Below are 7,586 nucleotides of genomic sequence, written 5' to 3'. Positions count from 1 at the left end.
ACAACGCCATTTCAAAGGCGGGAGTACTTTCAAAACTTCCTTGCAATTAAAAGCAAGGATCGGACCAGCTTTGTTTGGTTTAAAGGCAAAGTTTTGTCACCAGCTCCCCTCTTGTAAAAATTGTAATTTGACTTCAGCCACAATGACGGTTTTTTCACATATATCGGCATTTGTATGAATCAACGGATACCCTTAGGGTCCCCAGTAATGGCCACCGTGCCCGAATGGCACCGCAGTTGTATTCATGTTATCGAGCGAGGCAATAAAAAATATATGCCACGGAAACGAAAGTTCTCCAAAAGCCCTTGCAGAGGTCAATCGGATTTATATTATCTCGCCTTCCAGGGAGCAACCAACAATGCATTTGCTGAACACCAACGTTCCCTGAATTTTAACCAGTGGAGGTTATCAGTTAAAGGTTTTTTTTGCCATTCAAGCTTACATCATATTTAGCTCATAAATTACGCCAAATAGAATTCAAATGTAACTTACTAAGTTGTTTCAAACTGGGCTTTACTCTTAAGTACTTATTCCCAATGGTAAGTTCAACTTTATTTCTATCCCGCCTCTCACTTATGCTTCTCATTGTTACTACATTAGTCTATTTACCCTCAAGACAAATAATCCTTAGATTATTATTACTACATTTGTCTATTTACCCTCAAGACACATAATCCTTAAATAATGAGGGAAGCTAAAACTTCTCAGGCCGTGATTTTCACAGTAGCCAACAAAATCGACGTAATTATTTGTAAAAAATGAAACGAGTTCTGAAGAAAGGTGTGAAATAAATGAATATGCTTACAAACTTGAAAAGGTGTTCAATAAGAAAACAATTTTTCTATTTTACGTCGTTGAATTTTCATATTTTAATTGATAATGACATAATTTTCTGATTACATTTAGTATTACTGAATAATATATCAATGTGTCTTTTCTAATGAACATTACATTTACTTATCATATTCTTCTAATAGTTTTCAGGAAAAACAAAACAAAACTATAGCCATAAATAGAGGTTGTAACCAAATGCCTATTAATTTCTATATTCTCAGGCTCAACTTTGTGGAAGTTCATTTCAGCAATTAAAAAGAACAAACTTTGTATTTATCCCCCAATTTATTTTCGTGGTACAACTAGTTTCGACGCAGCGGCGTCATCCTCAGGTACGCCGCTGCGTCGAAACTAGTTGTACCACGAAAATAAATTGGTGGACAAATACAAAGTTTGTTCTTTTTAATTGTTGCATACCTATTACATAATACAAATTGAAACTTTTCCGTATTTTAATTTGCCTTTTTATTTATTTAAAATAATTGCTGAACAGTAGTAAATTAAGGCCATCAGACGTAATTAAGACCCTTCATTTTGTTCAAATACACGATGTGGATGTTTGTTACTCTGGTTTACATTCAAAATATAACTGCTTGGGAATTTTTATTGACATGAATCGAAAGAAACTTCCTCCTTTGGCTTTTCGTCCTCCTTAGAATTGACTCTGAAATCTATGTAACGGTCATGTAAAACTGATTTCATATGCATTTGCGCTCAATCATCATATTTATGTATGCCAATACGAAGTGCATTGGCTTTCTTGGGACACTTTTGCGCTCATAACAGAAGCAAGATATCGTTCCTGCGCCTTTGCAATGGCGGTCTTCTTCGATGTGTAAACCTGGCTCTAGAGACCATCTAGGAGAGTTGAAGAGCGTCCCGGCTGCGACGGAAAACTGGCGTCGATCCCAAGCAGCTGACGCATCCACACGAGCATAAGCCACCTCTTCAACACCCTCTCTACCTCTTCCTTTATCCAACTCAACCAGGCGTAATACTCCAATATCACCCCCACTTTTCCTTTCTCCTGCCTTCGCTCTTCCGTCCCCTTCCCTCGTCTGTGGGTCCCATCCTAGTCTTCCCTTTAATTTGTTCGATTTTTCAGGGGTACTAGCCCGCCCATAAAAATCACAAAGCCTCTTGTGTGTACTCGGCGACACTGCTTTCATTAGATGGGAGGACGAGAGTCCCTCTTGGTGTCCTTGGCACATACTCTGTGTGATTTAGCCTAACGTGAGGAAAACGACTGCGGTAAGCGATTTAAGTACTCAGCGGAGTAAAATAGGAGCTTACCCAAGGGTCTATTTTATATACACCCCGGCGAGCGATGGCATTTTTTTCGGCAAGTGCAAATTTGTATGTGCCCAGATATCGTGTAGTGGAAAATTCCGATTTGGTCAGATTTGATTTCAGGTAATACTGGCTACATAGCTAGGTAAATACTGAAGCTATGGACACAGTAATCGGTTTGTTGTTTTCATTTTGTTGCTGTTTGATTTTTAATTTTAATTGGCTTATTTGTTTATTTTTTATTTGTTATATTTACGTTTTAAATTGGCAACCATGCTGTTTGTGCACCATTTTATTTTTAAGTAAAATAAAAATTATATTTAGAATATTTCTGAAGTGGGTGTCTCACAAGTCCTTGAAGTTACAATATCTGACGGAATAATCGATTTCTTGGAGAAACATGGCTCAGTAAAAAGAAGTTGTAAAACTAGTCTCAAAACATACCCAACAAAAATTTCTCTTAATCTATGACCTTTCCTGTAAAATAGAGTTAAAAAAAATAAAAATACACAATTTTATGGTGATTCACATACGATTCACTCGGGAACAAAACTATTGCCTATGTTGTCGTATCTGAGGCCGTTTTTACCCTATTTTTAATTTGCTTGATTTTCAAATATATTAATTATTTTCATTAGGGTACTATGAAAATTGCCAAAAATAATTGAATAGGTTATTTCAAAAGTGATCGGGTCCGTAATGTCATTCTATTTAAATTATGTAATTGAAATTGAACCCGATAATAGTTTTACAGATCGGTTTTTCGCAGTTTACTCTGGTACCGAATCGTTTGGAATCGGTTGCGATTCCGATTATAAGCTCAGGCGCTGTTGGAACGCAAGATCCGGTCTCTAACAAGGCCACATCATAGAATAAAAATACCTGTAAATTATCCATCAGGACCTCTGAACGATAGATTCCAGCATCCATGGGTCAGTGCGCGATCTCTCACCTCAATCCTTCAAGCTTACGTGTCTGCGCTGATAAGCGAATCCGGACTAATGGCTTTTGTGTTCATGACGCCAACTTCAATTGAGATTTTTTCTTCCGTTGAAATTAACACTCGCGATAGGAGAGGTTCCAGGAATAAAATCAAATCCATTTATTGTCATTTAAGATAGGTATTCTAAAGGTGAAGGTAGATTTAAATATCATGCATCTTGCCAATCGCCCTAGAATATCCCCTCCTCCTAATTGCACTTCCATATTTAATTCACATTAAGGCCTATTCCATGGCCACCTATAATACAGGCCGGAACATGGAATTTTGGCAACGCTGTGCCGGGGTGCGATTGTGTTTGCTTAAGAGCATGGCGACTTATGCGTGAAGAGTGTCCGTGTGACCAAAGAAGCATTAAATCTCTTGTTAAAAAGGCAGAACTGGACTTATTTTGTGGATATCCCATTGGCTAAAGGTACGTACAATAGTTTAAAGATAATTTTTGGGAGCTGAAGGAGGAAAATCACGTTTATTACTTCAAAAGTGTTGTGATCACATGCCGGCCGGCCATTAATGGAGGGGAATTGAGAGTGCAACAATACTGGTTTTAAATGGGGAAAAAGAATTATTTTTCTGTACTGTGTTTTGCCTTACGGCAAGTAAAATAGTTAAAAGATATTCTCAGTGTATTGTGAGTGGATATTCAGCAGTATTTCATCCAAAGCATTGCGTCTCTTGGCGGCCGGCCACGAAGGAACATTAAGAGAACACAAATGAAACGAAGTGTATTTGTCGGGTATTTAAATGCTGCGTTGTTTTTTATAATATTATTATTCTTGGGTTAACAGTGATTGCTATATTTGGTTGCCTTATGAATAACTATGTGTAGCTGTATCTATAATAACGTCGTATATTATTGAAGGAAGAATGGCTACTCATTAACTCTATTAATGTTTCTAGGTACTAATGTCATTCATATTTTCCAAACTAATCATGAATGCACTCCTTTTTTCTGTGATCAGCGAAACTATTTTTATTCATGAAACTTTCCATTGCTTTCATTTAAGGTGCCCAAACGTTATCGTGTGCCATATTGCAGAAGCAACTACCTATCCACCAAGAACAAGGGGTATGTGACTGTGTTCCTGTTCACCAAAGATGAACGCAGTAGACAGAAGTGGCTGAAGAATATCCCTCGGAAGGATTGGAATCTTTCTTCAAGCGCAATAGTTTGCGTCAAGCATTTTGCTGAGCAGGATATCCTACACCGTGTAACTTACATGAATAAGAACGTTGAAGTGAAAAGTTACGAGTTAGATCGCCTAAAGTTGTCCCCTGGTGCTACTCCCACAGTGTTTCAGGCCCTCTCCTCTTCTTAAAACTTCTTATTGTGATCAGTGAACCATGAAAATCTGTGAAAATAAGTAGATGAGTTGTACTTCTAAGAAATGAAATCAGGAAATATTGTATGAATCAGTGGAACAGGAAAAGACTGCTGATGAAATGATAATATTTATCATTATTTCCGAAATACATGCTAATTTGACATCTGGCCGCCTTCTACTACTGAAGGTACAGTGGAAAATCAATTGCTACTAAGTGATACGGAATATATAAGTGGTATTTTGAACTAATTCATCTTTCCCTTGCAGGTAGAACTTCTTGTTGTGATCAGTGAACTATGATAACCTTTGAACATAAGTAGATGTAAATCTTGGAAATGAGATCAACAAATATTTTATGAATCAGTGGAACATGAAAGAACATTGATGAAATGTCAATATTTGTTCTCGTATCGATAAGGGCACCTTAATTGATAAATATCCGCCTTACAATAGTCTAGGTATATTGAAAATCCAAGGGTACTGCGTGATATATCTATACGTGGTATTTTTGAACTAATCCATCTTTCTCTTGCAGGTAAAACTCCTTATTGTGATCAGTGAAGCATGAAAATCTGTGGAAATAATTAAAGATGAAATGAACGAATATTGTATGAATTAGTGGAACATGAAAGAACTTCTGAGGAAATGACTATATAAGTTTTCATATTGAAAATACTTAGTAAATTGACGTCAAGCCGCCTTCCAATACAGTAGGTATATTGGAAAATCCATGAGTGCTGAGTGAAAATACATATATGTATGTAGTATTTAGAACAATATAATAATTTTCTCTGCAGCTTAAACTCCCTTTTGAGTGAACGTTTGTTAGTGAACCTTGAAAATTTGGTCATATAATCAATTATGAAGAACCTGTTGTGGCTACCATTATCGAGATTAACTCAATAATTTCCTCTCGTTTGTAAAATTTGATTTTCTTTTAATAAGTATTGAGTTAAATGTTAGTATAATGTTATTTGTTGAGACATTTTTCCAATTCGGAAGTCGTTAATATTTCATTATACTGATCTTGTTGTTAAGAAATATTAGATTGAATATATATTTATCTTCCTTGTGGCTTCATATTTTTTAAACGTTGTCCAATTTATATAATGCTAAGACTAGTTTTTTTATATCACATAGTTTTCTAATTAGCCCTAACATTTGTACTGATCATTTTTTTTCCATCAGGTAATGTGGTGCCTGTGAAACTGATAGCTGTTGCTGGTGACGGTTCATCGGTGAGCTTCAAATGGCAAGATCTATGGAGGTTGTTTCCAGCTGAAATTGAAATTAAGAACCTGTGGCAGCTTTTATTTATTCCACTTTCTGGAGTAATATTTATGCTTTTATGGCCATGTCTTGTGACATTGTGAGGTTGTTTGACCTCTTCAATATGAAATGTTTACCGGAAAATGTATATATCTGATTTTTATTTTAAATAAATGTTGTTGAACTTCATAAATTATTTTTCTCTCCTGAAATACCGCGACGAAAGGTGCTAGAAAATAACGCATTACTTTTTAACATGTTAATTTTATAGGTTATGCAGGGAGGTGAAATGATGTTTATTTAAAAGCCGCTCTTTATTTCTAAGTCAATAAATTTTATAGGGTGTTCTTCCATATTAACAACCAATGGGTTAAGTAGTAAACTAAACGATATTTCCTTCTTGGTCTGAACTTCTGGGACGTCGATCGCAGTACTTAAATATATTTCCGTGCATAATCTCCCGTATCCCTTGGCTTGTTATTAGTTCTCACGATTACTTTTAATAAATAGCTGTTAAAATACGAAATATAACTACTCGAATAGCTCAACCCTACCGTAATTTTTAGCTTAACTTTAGGGAAGGCGAACGGAGGTCCAACCGTCCTATTCCCTTTCATCCAATAAATATTCGTAATTCGTCAAAAACTGCTACGGGCGTACAGACATTGTCACCCAGATGTTAAGCGCATTAGGTTGACAGCCGCCAGAGACTCGGAGGCGGCGCGCTAGGTTTAGATTGATTGAACAATTGAGAATAGATATCTTCAGGAGCGATACTTGTCCCATATCTGTTCCGTGCGAGTTCACTTTACCGTTTTCTTAAAGATTACATGCATCCCCATTCAGTTACCGACTGTTTCAATGCCAGTTCCACAGTTCCTACGTCCAGGCGCTTAGCCAGGGGAACCTTTGAACATGGCTCTTATGGGCCATGCCTTTGAATAAACGTTGCCGCGAGACGAGAGGACACTTAGCTAGTCTCGTTTTCCGCACTCGGGTATCGTCTCGAGTCTCGTCTCGTGAACCCGTCTCGTCTCGTTTCCCCCAAAATAAATTTAGCACCATATAAAGCCGTTTCCTTTGCGTGCTTAATCGCTGAATCCGTACGCTGCGAAATCCATTAATATAAGTTGTAAATATATATTTATCTGGACACCAATTACATCAAACTGGTGCTAAAATCATTTTTTTATTGATACTCAATGAATAAACTAGTAACATAAAAACAATGATTATCTAAAATGGAATATATACACAAATTTAGCGCAGAGAAATCCACAGAATATTTAAGAAAATAATCGCAAAGATAATGTAATTGGTATAAGAGATTATTTTTCGCTTTAATGACGCAGTTAAAATAATTTTCAGATTTATAAAAGTTTAATAAACGTAAAATTCTTATTTAACTTAAGCCATTTGAGATAAAGAACTAGACCGCAAATCGAGGCATCCGAGTTCGAATCACGGTCAAGGGGAATGAGTTTTCCTCTCGGGAATTTTTCACTAGTCTGCATATAGGTTTTCCGAGAGGTTTCTGGCCCCTAGTAGAACGGACTGCATGCTTCTTAAATAAGGTAACCTGCCGCTAACATTTGCTTCTCGAGAAAATAAGCGAGAGGTGTGGGGGCCCTCCCCAGACATTTTTAGGATAAAAGGTTCAAAATGGTAGGTTTTGCGGCTGTGTGAACAGTTAAATATTTTGTGACTCATCCGTCCCCCTAATATTAATAACCAAATGTTTTATAAAAAGATTCTCTGAGCTTTTGGGGGGTTTTAACCCCCAAAAACCCCCCTCGCTGCGTCCGTGCTTCGCTTCGCTATTTTTATTTAGCTTCATTCGCTTTATCTTGCGCCTGATAACAAAACAA

The sequence above is a fragment of the Ischnura elegans genome, chromosome 3 (assembly GCF_921293095.1).
Source record: "Ischnura elegans chromosome 3, ioIscEleg1.1, whole genome shotgun sequence".
Taxonomy (NCBI): Eukaryota; Metazoa; Arthropoda; class Insecta; order Odonata; family Coenagrionidae; genus Ischnura; species Ischnura elegans.
Note: the sequence above shows the minus strand (reverse complement) of the source record.